Source organism: Grus americana, chromosome 7 (assembly GCF_028858705.1).
Source record: "Grus americana isolate bGruAme1 chromosome 7, bGruAme1.mat, whole genome shotgun sequence".
Lineage (NCBI taxonomy): Eukaryota > Metazoa > Chordata > Aves > Gruiformes > Gruidae > Grus > Grus americana.
This window is the reverse complement of record NC_072858.1, coordinates 11,020,461-11,035,485: the sequence shown is the minus strand read 5'-3', so window position 1 is coordinate 11,035,485 and position 15,025 is coordinate 11,020,461.

The following is a 15,025-nucleotide window of genomic DNA, read 5'->3' as shown; positions in this document are numbered from 1 at the left end:
TTTTTAAGCCATCTTTCACAACATGTCACTTACATGAACATCAGTGATAGCTCAATTATTACAAAAACCTCTGGCTGAAGCTAACCAAAAGCTTTTTTTTTTTTAGGAAACTAGCTATACCACAGTATCCACATCATTTCACTTCACACGTTCATTGGCTCGTATAAAATTTAAGAGTTCTAACTTCTCCCGGAAAGAATGCATTAAAATCAGCAGACACACATTTTGATAACAAGTAGCAGCTCTTTTCTACTGGCTTATGTTTTTAACGCTACAGTCAGTTGTTGAATAATTTTGCATTTTCTTTTAGAAATCTTGATCAAGCATCCCCAATATAGACACTTGCCACTCACCCTCTTTTTAGAACTTTATTGCTTCTCTTTTGGGAAGGGAGGGGTAGGCCTTCTTTTACCTCCCTTTTCCAGTAAAAGCAGACTGTTTTTTCCAGTTCCAGTAAGAACAGCCTGTTCTTTATCAAATTATAAAAACCTGTGTGGGAGAGAAAAAACTCCAGCAAAAATAAGAGGAGGACACGGTAAATTAAAACAGCTAAGGGTTCATGCTGTAGAAAAGAAACACGGGTTTAAATGACCTCCTTGTACTTTAATACTGTCTTTTGACAAGCTTTATGTAGAAATCTATTGGTGGCTTTTTTTTTTCTGATGGATTTTCTTAGACTAGCTCTGACTCTGATGCTTGTGACAAGGAGATACAGCCATTTGCACTGTTCCAGAAATGGATGGTGGGCCTGCGCTATTTCCAGCAAAGAAAAAGATAAATATATCATTGTGTCCTTGTAGCACTCATAACAAAGATAAGGAGTTTTAAACAGAGTCAACCTCTAACCCCTGGCAGGGTAAGCATCCAGCTCAGCTCCAGCTGCTAGGCTGCAGCAGAAAGATTAAGCACTGCTACTGTCAGAGAGAAAGACCCTAATACCCTTAAGACCTGTTATCAACACAAATCTACATCCAAATATGTTATCACATTTAGTTTCTTTTTCTCTCATTTCATATTTTTTTTCCAATACTTGGGTAAACTCATAAGCGATGACCAAGCTATTTGAAAAGCAATGAAAATTGTTAGCCAAAGTTGATAGGGTGCTGTTGACATCAGACGCTAGTTCACCCCTTGACGAGATCTGGGACCCACTTAAACAGAAACAAGATGTTATATGTGAGGTAGATAAGATGACACCTCTCATTAACACAAAAACAACCCCACCACAGTTCCCAAGGATGATATCATAGCATGTGGGATAAGAAATACATAAAATTAGGAAGTTGTTCCCTACATACAATTCTTAGCCTTTATCCGCCAGATGCAAATACTTTTTTTAACTAAGCACATTAATCCTTGAAATGAACAAAGCTATAGAATCTGTATTAGCTATATGGGTAAGACCAAAGTCATTGCTCAGTTATAATTAACTGGATGACACCTGTGAATGGTAGAAATCCAGAACCTGAGGTCTGAGCATGGTCACTGCTGTCTTCTCCTTTAAAAGCACTAGTTCTGTTATCCTCAGATAACCTGAATGCACACATAGTGTAAGGGCTTTGAGGTAATCTTCCTCTTACAGGCTGATAATCAGAGTCCTCTTGGGGGTGGCGGTGGGATTTTGTTTGGGTTTGGTTATTTTGGGGTGGAAGGAAGCATTGCTTTTCTCAACAGTGGTAGTTTATGGGTTTTTAGATGGGTAAAACATAGCTGTTTCACTCCAGCAGTAGACACAAGCCTGAATTAAGACCACTGAACTGCAGACCAAGGTAAACATCACTATATTTCAATTAGTGTAAATATATCCAAATCTTCTTTCTCTTTAGAACAATTAGCTGGCTCTATTAGCATAGCTATGTGAAAGAGGCAAGGAAGCAAAAGGAAATCTTTAGGGTTTGTTGTGCATTCACCCCTGGAGCGCTCTGTAGCTCACAGAACAGTAACTGGAGTGGTACAGGCTCCTGACTCTCTAATCACCAGAGAAAAAAGATGAACGCTTAAAAGAAGCCAATTATATAAGCAATAAGAGTATGCATAAAGTGATTTGGGAAAGGGCAGCTTTCTTTCTAGTCATTCCTGATGAAAGCTGGCAGTTGGCAGCTAGAAGGTCTAGGCACTGCCTGGCAGATTTCAGAGCTGTGCCTTTGAAGAAACTGCAAGCCTGTACTGAGTGACATCAATAATCAGTCAGAAGAGAGCATGTATTACACCTTAGCAAATCAGAGTGTGCTAATGGTTCCGGGGAGAGATTCTAAAATGTAAAATATCTAGAGCATTAAGATAAATAGCTCAGAAAGCACTAATGATAGCCACTAAAACAAACTTGTAGCACACAGAATCATTTGCTATAGCCACAGGCTGCAATGAGACATATAAGAGAAATTTAAAATTCAGGAAAAAATATAGATATGTCAAGAATTTAAGGATCTTCAACAGAATATTTCTGCTCTTAGAGGCAGCAACAGAAGCACTAGTGACAGAGAACATCCACCAGATTGTAAGGATCTCTGCTTTTTCATCCATGGACCCACATCCATGCACATGTCAACACTTCCATCAGAAGACAGCACTGAGCTGAGAGCAGCTGAGCTCAGCAACTCTTCATATTTTAGAGTGCATTCAAGGCAACAAGGTGGGGCCAGCCAAGCAGTATAAATCAAGGGTTTGTATTCCTGACATCAAGTCCATAGGGCTAATTTCAGAAACAGTTATTTAGTTCTTAAAGAATGAGTACATGGCCCTTGCAAATGCTCTGGGAAGCCAAGAGATGCCTTTATGACAGAGATAAGGAAGAACATTGCTACAGCAACCATAGACCTATTGTTTCAATAATGGTTTCTTTTCCAGTTCCCAGATATCTTGGAAATCCAACTTTAGATAAAATAGAACCACAGAATAGTTTGGGTTGGAAAGGACTTTTAAAGGTCTAGTCCAACATCCCTGCGATAAGCAGGGACATCTGCAACTAGATCAGGTTGCTCAGAGCCCTGTCCAACTTGACCTTGAATGTTTCCAGGGATGGGGCATCTACCACATCTCTCAGCCTGTCTTCATAGGAGAGGTGCATCCAGCCCTCTGATCATGTTCATGGCCCTCCTCTGGACCTGCTCCAAGAGGTCCATGTCTTTCCTGTGCTGGGGATGCCAGAGCTGAACACAGTACTCCAGGAGTCTGGGGTCTCAGGAGAGCAGAGTAGAGGGGCAGAATCACCTCCTTTGACTGTCTAGCGATGCTTCTATTTATGCAACACAGGATATAGTTAGCTTCCTGGGCTGTGTGTGCATACTGCCAGCTCATGTCCAGCTTTTCATCTGCCTCTACCCCCGAGTCCTTCTCAGCAGGGCTGCTCTTCATCTCCCAGCCTGTATTGATACCAGGGGTTGCTCTGATCCAGGTGCAGGACCTTGCATTTGACCTTGTTGAACTTCATGAGGTTCACATGGGCCCACTTCTCAAATTTGTCCAAACTTGCTGAGGGTGCATTTGGTCCCACTGCCTACATCATTGAAGATATTAAACAGTACTGGTCCCAGTACAGACCCCTGAGGGACACCACTTGTCACTGAATGATAACGACATGATTTCTCCAAGCTCAGAGAACATGTGGGAGGGAACAGATATGAGCAACCCAGAGAACCATTGCTGAGCAAAGATGGATTCTATCCAAGAAAAAAGGAACTAATAAACACTAGGCAGGGTCTCCTCTAATCATTCTGCAACAATGCTACATCCTTTTCCATTTCTCTTTATTGGGTTTGGTGGGGTTTTTGGTCTTTCTGTAAATAATTCATAGAGGTCAATCCTGTTTCTAGTGTTTTTCTAGCCATTTATGTACTGTTTATGTTACTGCAGTACCTCAGGAAAATAAAAAGTCAAATCTGGAGTGCAGCATAGGGGAAGAGGAAAGAGGGAATACAGTTTGGATGAAGCATGAATGTAGGACACATCTATGAATAATGGATACCAAAAGGCAAACTGGAGACCTGAGACTTGCAAAACCCTCCTGGAAAGTTCAGCAATTTCCTTTCTTCCTTTTTACAGCAGTCATAATAAATGCCTCCTGCTCAAATATACTTTAAAATAATTTATTTTTCTTATCTTGAAACCATTTCTTCAAGCAGTTGCTTAGCAAAATCATAGTCTCAGAAAATCTGGGAGCCAAGAAGCAATATCAATACTCATTGGCATGTTTCCCTTTCAGTGAGGATGCAACTAGAACATAATGTATATCCTCATCACTGTTTCTTATTCTCTTTATAGTATAATCTCAGCAGATTTATTCTATGTAACCATAATTGCCAAAATGATCTTTCAATATAAGTGCTACTATACAAAGGTGTTTGAGGGTAAGAGTAAAGATGGAAAGTAGAAATGGTTAAGTCACAGGAACATTAATTTGAAAATAATCACATTTTCTCCCATACTGAAGAAGGCAGTTCTGTGCAGGCAACACCCCAAATTTCTGAGCATTTATCAGCCAAGTTAAGCAGCTATATTCCTAATGAAAAAAGTGTGTTTATGCATGCTCTAAGCACAAGCCAACTGTCCTATCTCATACTAAGGCACATTATGCCCTGTGGTTAAGCAACAAACTATTCCTTTGTTCATGATTTTCACTGCTTAAATTCAGAAGCATATAAGGAGAAACAAACACCACCAAGGGCCAGACTAATCCCCTTAAAGAGGAAAATCCACTGAAATCAGCAGCTAAGCTAAGCAACTCCTTCCTATACTCTCTGCTGCAGAAAAGTTTTTGAGCTTGCTGTCACGTGGGGGTGTCAGGGATTTGACCTTTTCATCTGCACACCCAGCACATGTCAAGATGATCACAACAGTGATGCAGATGACATGTGCAACTACGAATGCTTCCAGCAGAGCCTGGCCACCCTGCGTCGTTGCCCGCCACCATACACTGTTGCTGCCTCATCCATGGGACTACTGGTCTGGTCAGCCCCAACCCAATCCAGCTCTTACTTGGTTCACTCCAGTGTTTGTTTCAGGGGTGCTGCCACAGGGAGCAAGGCCAGCAAATGCAAGTGGGTGGACACCTTCCCGATCCAAGCCCTTCTTTAAACTTAAGGGAGACACGGTTAGGCAAGGCATCTTGCGCATTAGCACAAACTCAGCAGGTTCTCACCACTTAACCCACTTCCAGAGTCCTCTCACACACCAGGATCACCACACCAGGGCAGGAGCTTTGGGATTACATCTGCACAGCTGGAGAATTAAGTCTTCCCTTCCCCATGAGCTTCTTGCTACAAATACTAACTCTCTTTAGAATATAAGAAAGCTCTGACTACAGCTGACAGTACAGTCCTATCAGTCTTGATTTCTCAGACAAATAAAACAAGAGATAAGAGGAAGAGCTTTCAGCCAAATTTCTTGTTGCTGTTTTGTAATCCTTACCACTAATGGTCTAGCTGTGCTGGAGGTAGTCAGGACTCCCACAGCTTTTACTGGGTCTGATATTGCAAAAGCTGTGTATTTCTTAGAGATCTAAGATCAGAAGACACAGGATTATAAAAGTCAACTTTATGGAAGAATGGAACATAAACATTTAGAGGTGTTTCAGGAAGAGCAGCTTTTCAGCATGGAATAAACTAACAAGAACAGTGAAATTAGCTACAATTTGTTTGCGTACTTTTTATTCTTCTGTGACATGAGAGCTTTCCCATCTGTATTGTGTTTGCCTATTACCATACCCATGCTCTGAAAAGTTCTTCACATCCAAGTGCAGAAAGAGTGGCCTTCTTGTCCCAGAAGTCCTCAAAAATCTCTGCAAGCTTCATGGTCCTTCCCACATGGGTACAAACTCCCTGCTTCCCAGCTAGTGGCCAATTTCTCTGTGCCCGATGGACACCTGTGATACACAGCTTGCTTCAACTGTACATAAGAAAGAGCTCAAACACACAGGTGGTTTCACAAAGATTCATCTTAGCTTTTAATTCTCTTTCAAATCCCATGTTCCTGTCACACTTTAAACTATCACTTTAAAAAAAAAAAACCACAACACAAGGATAGAGAGACAAGGCACTTCATACAGCTTCTATGAAGTTCCTGTTGACATTCCTGCATTTTACTTCAATCTGGATTTTATTGTCCATTTGCAGCCATTTTCCCCACTTTCTCCCCCTCTTGCTTCCAAACTTTGCCATAGAGTGACTTCTCTCTTTCTTGCTTCATCTAATCACCCCACCTCATCCCAATAACTTTTCTGTTTCTCCAGCAAGAAAATACTGCACTTATCCAGCCTCCCCACAGTTTCCTGCAGATTTCATGAAGAACACTGGTACAGAGCAATGACAGCTTTCCCCTTTGAGACAGATTTTTCAGTCCCTGTTCCTTTTTAATGCTTAACACAAAAATGTGGTACTTGCAAGCAGTACCAGGAAAAGCAGTACTTTTCCCAGTATTCTGTGCCGAGAGCACACTAATCTCTCTCTCCCTGTAGAAATGGGCCCTCTGCACCTCAACATTTTACCACTTTCTAACATCTACAGTTCAATTAGCCAGATATCTACACAGTATCACAGTTTCCAACCAAGCACATGCACAGGTATCCATCAGCAAACACATTTAAAGAGAACACAGCATTGGTTGAGTTCTCTTTAAAACCATGCCATTTAACTCACAATTTTACAAGCATTAGATTCAAACTACTTTCCAATTGTCAGCTCTTCTTACAGAGCTTTCAAGGCTTTTACGTTATCTAAAGTTCAGCTGAACAGGTCTACAACTGAACTACCTCCTGCACAAAATCCGGTATAGTCCCATCTCACATTTGACCTCTAGGTTTATGTTAATATTATAAAAGAACTTTTTAAGCTAAAAAAATTGATTTAGAAGCTTCACTGCCTGTTGTGCCAAGTGCCGACTAGTGAACAAAATAAGTTACTCATACTAAACAGTACTCTGAAGATGCATTTATAAATAAACATGAAAATATCAAAGCTGTACCAAGATATGCAATTGCAAAGTTTGTTCCTAAAAGTTATTAATTTTTGTTGACTTTTTGCTAATATTTATGAAATGCACAATGCACCAGCATCAAGACTGCATGGTCCTAGATCTTAATATTTAATATATTAATATAAATTATGTAGCTATTTATGAGCTGGATGTAATCTTTATGGATAAAAAAATGTTAGAAACTGATTTTTAAGATCTTTCAGCTGGATCTGTATTGAATTTCATGACAGAAATTTGTTGGGGGATGGCACAGGGGCAGACAAGTGCCCAGCACAGCCCCTGACACTGTTTACTCCCTAATCCCTGGCCATGATCCCGCCAGATATCTTGAAGGGAGGATTTGTGATCCCAGAACAGCTTCAGTGCATGGACTGCTTAAGAGTCAATGTCTCTAAATTAATTGTCCTCCAGATCTGCCCTTAAAGTAGGATTTCTAGGGCGCAGGGCTTGAGGGCAACTTCAAGATGGCAAGCCGGGGGATGCACCATGTTACTGCCTGGTAGCTGCTGCATCTTTCAGGCACAAGAGGAAAAGCCTTTGTGGTAGCCACGTCCAGCTCTAATCTTACAACCTTAAATTTTTGTCCAGTGCCTACGGTCCCATCTGCTTGTCAGCCTAGACTCAGTAGTGTCTTCTACTTCATTTCCTGGCTTTCATATAAGGTCTTCTCTTGCCTTGTTGTACATCTTGGAGCTTCTGCTCTCCCATCCCAGTTTCATACAGAGTGGCAGAGCAAGTTAGCCCAACTGTACTGCTTGCAGTACACAATATACCTTCCTTAGAACTAGATTAAGTTCTCCTGCGCGGTTCTCCATTCTTCCAACTCTGAAAACTCCAGTGAAAGTAAGGACATGCTGCATAACCAAGACTTGGACTCTTCAGCACAGAGGCATCTACCTTCACATCAAATCCCAGCAGAGACAAAGCACTGCAAACTTATTTGAGCTCAATAGAGATCAGTCACTAGGGATAGCTATTTAACTTTACTTCACTCAAGATTCTATTACATGGGACTTAATATTGAAGTGAGAGACACCCAAATTCACAGTGTATTTGCTACTCTTTGACTGAGCTATTGTGCATGGAACAGGTAGAGTAGAATTCATTTCACCTCTGAAAGTTAGGGAGTTTGTCTAACCTTGCCATCCATACTCCTTTAACCACCTCTATAGCACATCTCCAAAATCAGGTCACCCTACATACCTTTACAGTGCTTAGAGTTTGAGTGGGCTTCATCTCACCTAAGCATCAGACTGCTTACAATACTCCTAAAGCTTCACCATAAGCATCATTAAAGTAAACCCCTGTATGAGCACAAGGAATCTTGATATTTAAGAGCAGGGGGTTTTTTTGCTTTTTCTTCCATTGCATGACTATTACTTCTTTCTTTTAGTTTGGACAACAAAAACAGACTGTTCAAGTTCCACTTTTCATCCTGTTTCATACTTTGGCCTTCACAAGCACAGATACAATGGCTAGAAACAGTATAATAACTCTCAGTGACATTTAAAAGCGTGTTTCTGTGGGTATTAGGCAGTTTAAAAGCTGGAAGTGTAGGCTGTTTAAAACAGATACTTTCACTTTTCCCCAGAAAAGCTTTCCAATTTACAATAAGTGTAAAACAAATAGGTACTACAGAAGTGTAACAGATCCTAAAGGAACAGTTATAACGACCTACAGAATTTTTAGATAGTATAATCTTATTTCTATAACTTTTCCTTAAACCACCAAGTAGAATTGAGAGAATAATTATATCCCAGAGACTTTCAGTTTTGGCAGCAGACTGTTAAATTTTACATGACAGCATGAAACCTGTTGTAAATTAACATATTTCACCAACTCCTAGTGGACTTTTCCATAAGACCACATAAGCTTAGAAGTAATTGATTTTTCAGCTTTTCTAAAGAGACCAAAAACATGTTTATCATGACTGAGTACAATATCAGTTTTACTTACCTGTGTTTGACTTTCTGGTACTAAATGTCGCCCCATTATACAATCCATACAATTACTGTTGAATATGGCTTTATGTTCTGTTCTAAAGCATGTTTTGTGATAGCTACTGTGGAATTATTAGCTCATGTAGACTAGCAAACAGCCTATGATACATAGTAAGACATTGCAGGATGAATCAATTAAGATATTGAGGCATAAGACTATTACCAAAGAGAGAAATTAAGATGCAGGGCAAGGGAGACAAAGATGTATCGTATGATCAGATTTGAAGTAATGGAAAGCTAATAGAGATAGAGAAGAAAGCTAGAATGTTTTTAGTACTATAGTGTTGAATTAAATATTGTACTGAATATAAAAGCTCTTTGATGGCATCACCATCACAATTCAGCTGAAAAGATAAATGATCCAGTGCTTCACAGATGTGAAGTGTTGCTCACCCAGGGAATTGCTCTGACTAGTGAAAGCAAGGCTTAACTTCAAGCCCTGATCCCATGAGAGGCACCACAGGGTTTAAGTCAAAACTCTTAGCATCCGCAGAGCCTCAGTGATGCCAGGGGGATCCTAGAAGAAAACTGATTTCTCAGACAGGCACAGCTATGTGCTTTCAGCAGGGAAGGTATCTTCTGACACAGCCCTGTCTAAATATTTGACTCAATCTGCTATTAAATCTACAAGGAAGTTAAGTTTTCAGTTTGGCTTTGGTTAGATCATCAACATCATGCAATCCCAAAATAATTTCTTACACAGGTTGAGAACAACTGCTGAAGTGTTCTGCCACTCAGAAATAGAAAGCAGAGCTGATTCCAGTCAAGCAGATGCCTACTCTGTTCTTTATGGGTTATTTTATCATCTTTGATAAAGAAACACTTCCCATTAGTGAATTATATGATGCAATTAATATCTGTTATGTATAAAGGAGGGCAAAGCGTTCTTTCATCTTCTTGGAACATCCTGCTCCCCAAAAAAACCCCAACTGTAATTCTGCACTGATAGAGAGTTAAGAGCAAGGACAGGTATAAATGCATCCTCCAGTGCTTTCAAAGGTGTCCCTGTTAGGGGACACACTACTCTAAAAAGCATCTTTCACAACATATGCTGGATATACAGCAACATCAAAAAGCCTTCAGCCAGGAAGAAAGCAGCAATGCGAGGAACTGCATGAGGCAACCCTCCCTTAAAGGAGCAGGAACTCCCACAGGCTTTAGCTCAACAAGTTTCTGAGGAGCAAAGAGAAGCATCTGACATAAAATGTGACTCCTGTTATATTTAATGCCCTGATTCCATTTTAACCTTTACCCAGCTCTCTAACCTGTTCAGCAGACAGACTCAACTCGGAGGTTTTGGCATCTCCTGTCATTTAAGGACATCACTTAGCTTGATTTCAGGCATTCTACTTTCAGTACATTATAGGCAGGAAAGGTCAGATCCTCTAGTGGTACGTACACACACTTCACTGGCAAAATTTCTGTGAAGTAGACATAACAGCAATTATATACTTAATAAAGTCTAGAACCAGGCTTCCCAAACTATGTATCTCTGGTCTAGCAATTGGCAGTAGCAGCAAATACAAGTGCTGACTGCTCAGACAGCACCTGAAAGCCACATGCCTTTGACTTTCACAGCCTGATCAGTCTCAATACATGTACCAAGCTGGGGAATCCATGCTCTAAAAGCTAACATTTTAAACTGTCATTTTCCAAGAACTATTTGGAGGAAAGTCTTTGATCTGAATGACTATTTGATCCAACACCTCCTGTAATGTCTCAAGAATTTGTAAACCAAGTACCGACAGCTGTTGGGATGCTTCAACAGCCACTGAGGCTCTACCATCCCAAAGCTTGAAGCTCCCACCATTAACCAGCTCTTTTGCAGTAACTTGCAGAGAATCCTAGGAAGACAACACATCAGTATCATTTCAGTCAGCTCTCACTACATCAGTTAAATACATAATGTAGGGAAAGACACTATATACAGCAAGTATCACACAGCTCAAAGCTTCAGGTGGGAGCTGCTCACCTGTGCTCTTTCCTCAGGGGAGCATCCTCCCCAACCCATATACAGCAAAGTCTTGTCAGATGAAAACAGGCAGAAGTTGATGTGTTGGGATAGATACACAAGCCTCAGGTACAAGGCTTTTAGACTCAACAGATGCTTTTAAACAGAAGTAACAAATCTAAAGTACCATAGGTCTGTTTTTATTCTTAAGCTGTAATAATTTTTACCCCCTACATTTTTCAGTGGGCTCATATTTCCTACAGAAGCACAGATAGCTAATGCTTATTCACAGCCTGATTTGGCTCTTCCTAGTGAAATTTCTCCAGCTTCAGAGTAAAGCAGAGCTGTGCTGGCACTGGGCTGCTCCTTTCTGACCTTCCTCCAAAGAATGTCAGAGTAGGTCAAATACACCAACTTTCAGAGTGATATAGAGGTCTTGCAAATCCCAAGTTTCTGATCACCCAAAGACTCCTATCTGATGTCCCACATTTCGACAAGCCCTGCCATGCTGCCCTATGTATTTGTGTCAATTCACACAGATATCTGAAATGCTACTGACTTAAGGCACATGCACCTGAGCAAAATTAACTGTGGCAACAGTAAAATAGTAGATGAGCAGCAGTTTACAGAGTCCATGAACCAGCAAATTGCTGTTTGTTGAGGAGCTGCTGTCCTTTGACCATGATGGATATCACAGCTTCATTAGGAAGCCACACACTCCAGCCTTGTTTCACAGCTCCCAGATATTCTGCTTGAACTCTAATTAGCCCCCATCATCCTGCAGTTCAAACAGCTGTAAATAGGATTATTGCTCAAGTTACCAGGCTTCTGCTGGCTACTGAACTCTCCTCAGAAGGCTCCCCCTCCCTCCAGCTTAACCATTCCCAGCAATTTTTTTCTCTTGTTAAGATCTTAGGGGAAAAAAATATTTAGAAGACTTTTGTTTCCTTGCACAACAAAGGCATATGACAGAACCTCAAAATGAGTTCCCCAAAATGGAACTGCCACTCTCTGGTAAGCTCCAAGTCCATGTCTTACACCTTCATGTTAATCTTCTGAGATCAGTCCCCTGCAATAAGTTTTTTGGTATCTAACACAACATTTACTTGTCATTTATTGCAAGTTATGAGAGGAACGCACTGACTTCTACCTGCAGTGCGAGTTTTGGGCTCTTCTCTCAGTGTGAAAAGAGGAGGATCCAGCATGCAGATCACTATTGAACAGTGGCCCAAACAACAAGATACAGCTAGAAAATGACAAGTTGTCCACCTGAGATCACTGTAAGCAGCACAGGGTTTGTCATGCCATTTACACTTCCTGTTGCTATTAAAAAATCCAATCCAGAAGAGGAGTTTTACACATAAGCCATCACATCAGGGTCTCCCACAAGCAGAGGATCCTGCCTACTATTACAACCTCTGTTACTGGTGCTTCTCAGCAAGACACACAGAAGCAAAGTACTCCACAACAATGCTCCCGTTAAACATGAGGGTGACCGATCCTGGTCAGTGTCTCATCTGTCCATGCGTTCTTCTTATGGCACGTATCAAAGCTCCATTACTAGTGGTCTCCAGGCTTCACAGGATCATGAGCAACACTGCTGTGTTGCATGCAGTGTGCTACACAATTTTGTGCGAGTCTTCTGTGTCTGCAAACAATAATAGAAGGCCTGCAAGACCTTTACTGGACAACCAATAAAACAAATAATGTGGAGAGGACATGATCCAGCTAGTCATGAATGCTTTCTTTGGCTTGCTAGGTCAAGAGGCTTTGTTTCCTTTAATGTTTTCTTCCTTGGCAATTCTGAAATCATTGGAAGTAGTTTAGAGATCTGTAGAAATAATGCATAAAATTTCAGCTCATCCCTGGAGATATCATACCATGCTTTTCTGTAGCAATACTAACATACCAAATATAAGCCAACAACTGTCAGTTTTCATTTCAGTGAAACTGTGCAGTGTTTAGAAAAAACCAACCTGATCCTGATCTGCAACCAGAGCTTGTATGTCGGGCACATTTACTCACTTGAAGATATTTAGTTAATCCCACAAAGAAGAAAATTTTGAGAAGTACCTATTTCCAAACCAGCCAATGGATCTTACATCACAGAGAATATAGTTGTCTTTACCATCTTCACCATTTTCTCTGGCAGAGGTAATAGAGGGGGGCTTCTCAGAGAAAGGACAGCTGTCATTCAGTATTGTACAAACACAAAAGATAAACCCTGCTCTGAAAAGAGCATGCTATACTTGACAAAAGGCAAAAACAAAAGAACAAAGTAACTATTCAAAGAGCAGAACTTAAAACACGTGAAATAAGCTCATTTATTAGACAAGTAATTATTAGACCAATGAAAGTATTTTATGAAATACACTGCCCTGGGAGTATACAATTCGCTTCTGAATTATAAGGTCTGTAGTGAGGACATGTTTGCCTAGCCCACCTATTGAGTAGTGCTTTTCTGATACTTTACAAAGGAATAAAAAATAGTGATAAAACCATGTAATTTCCTGTTCTCATTAGGACAGAGAAAGCAGAGGAAATAAAAAGCTTTTTATTCTGCCTCCCCACCCCCAACCTCCTGCCATCTACTTGGTTGTCATTGCAAAGAAAGCTGTAGGTGTGTCCACCAGAAGGAAAAAAAAAAACATAGGAGACATCATAACCAACTCTAAAAGAGTAGAATCATAGAATGGTTTGAGTTGGAAGGGACCTTGGAGATCATCTAGTTCCAGCCCCCCTGCCATGGGCAGAAGACCTTACACTAGACCAGGTTGCCCAAAGCCCCATCCAACCTGGCCTTCAATGCTCCCAGGGATGGGGCATCCACAACATCTCTGGGCAACCTGTTCCAGTGCCTCACCACCCTCAGAAAAGATTAGAGATAAGGAAGAAATTTAAAATCTACCCTCCTCCAGCTTAAGGCCATTACCCTTTAGTCCTATCACTACACACTCTTGTAAACAGCCCCTCTCCAGATTTCTTGTAGGCCCCTTCAGGTACTGGAAGGCTGCAATAAAGTCTCCCTGGAGCCTTCTCTTGTCCAGGCTGAACAACCCCAATTCTCTCAGCCTGTCCTCATAGCAGAGGTGCTCCAGCCCTCTGATCAGCTTCACAGCCTCCTCTGGACTCGCTCCAACAGCTTGATGTCTCTCTTGTACTGGGGACCCCAGAGCTGAACACGGTACTCCAGGTAGGGTCTCATGAGAGCAAAGTAGAAGTAAATTAGTAATTAATCTGCTTGGAGTCCAATTGTACAGCTGCTCCTCACCAGTTAGATGTGTTTGGAAAAGAGCAAAATTAGATGGGACTAGTTTAGTTTATTAAAGAATATGAGCATTCAGGATTGGACCAGGAGTGAAATGCTAGTTTCCATCTACAAGTACTCAAAGTGCTCAGAAAAGCACACATATGCATTAATACCAATAGATTACATTTGCTAGCGATTGCTATAATGGTGGTGAGGAAATAGGCACTAACCTACCTTCTTATAGTAGAGTCAATAATGATGTGCAACATTATCATAATAACACTGCAGCAAATAGCTGGAACCTTTACAGTTCCTATGTGAGTTTACACACTCCATAGCGCCTATGGGTTATAGCACAGAAAAGGCTAATCATTTACTTCAGGTAGAGTGCACAGGAACAGAAGCCTGTTTTCCTAAGAATATAGTTTGCATTGGTTCTACATTTCCATTTAGTTGCCTTTTCAAGCATCCTGAAATGCTTAAAATTGAATTACGGCATCATATTTTGATAAGACAAAAATGTTTTGCTCAAATACTATTTAATTTTTTTAAAAAACAAAAGGTCATTTTAGAGAAAAGAGTTTGAATCTTTCCCAAATGGAATTTCACCAAACACACATTTCTCTGTGTTTCTTTGTCCTCAGAATGGCGTTTGGCAACACAAATGTATTCTCTCCAGGAGCTTCCAGATAGCTCAGCACAGCCAGGGGTGGGGAGTACTCCATGGTTCCAGTCACTTTGCAGTCAGCCAGCAATCATTTTCAGGAATAAAGTTAAACTTCAGAAATTGTTGGGGGTCTTACTTTATTTCCCCCAGAATCTACAAAACGGGAATTTTAGCAGCATAGGAGATTT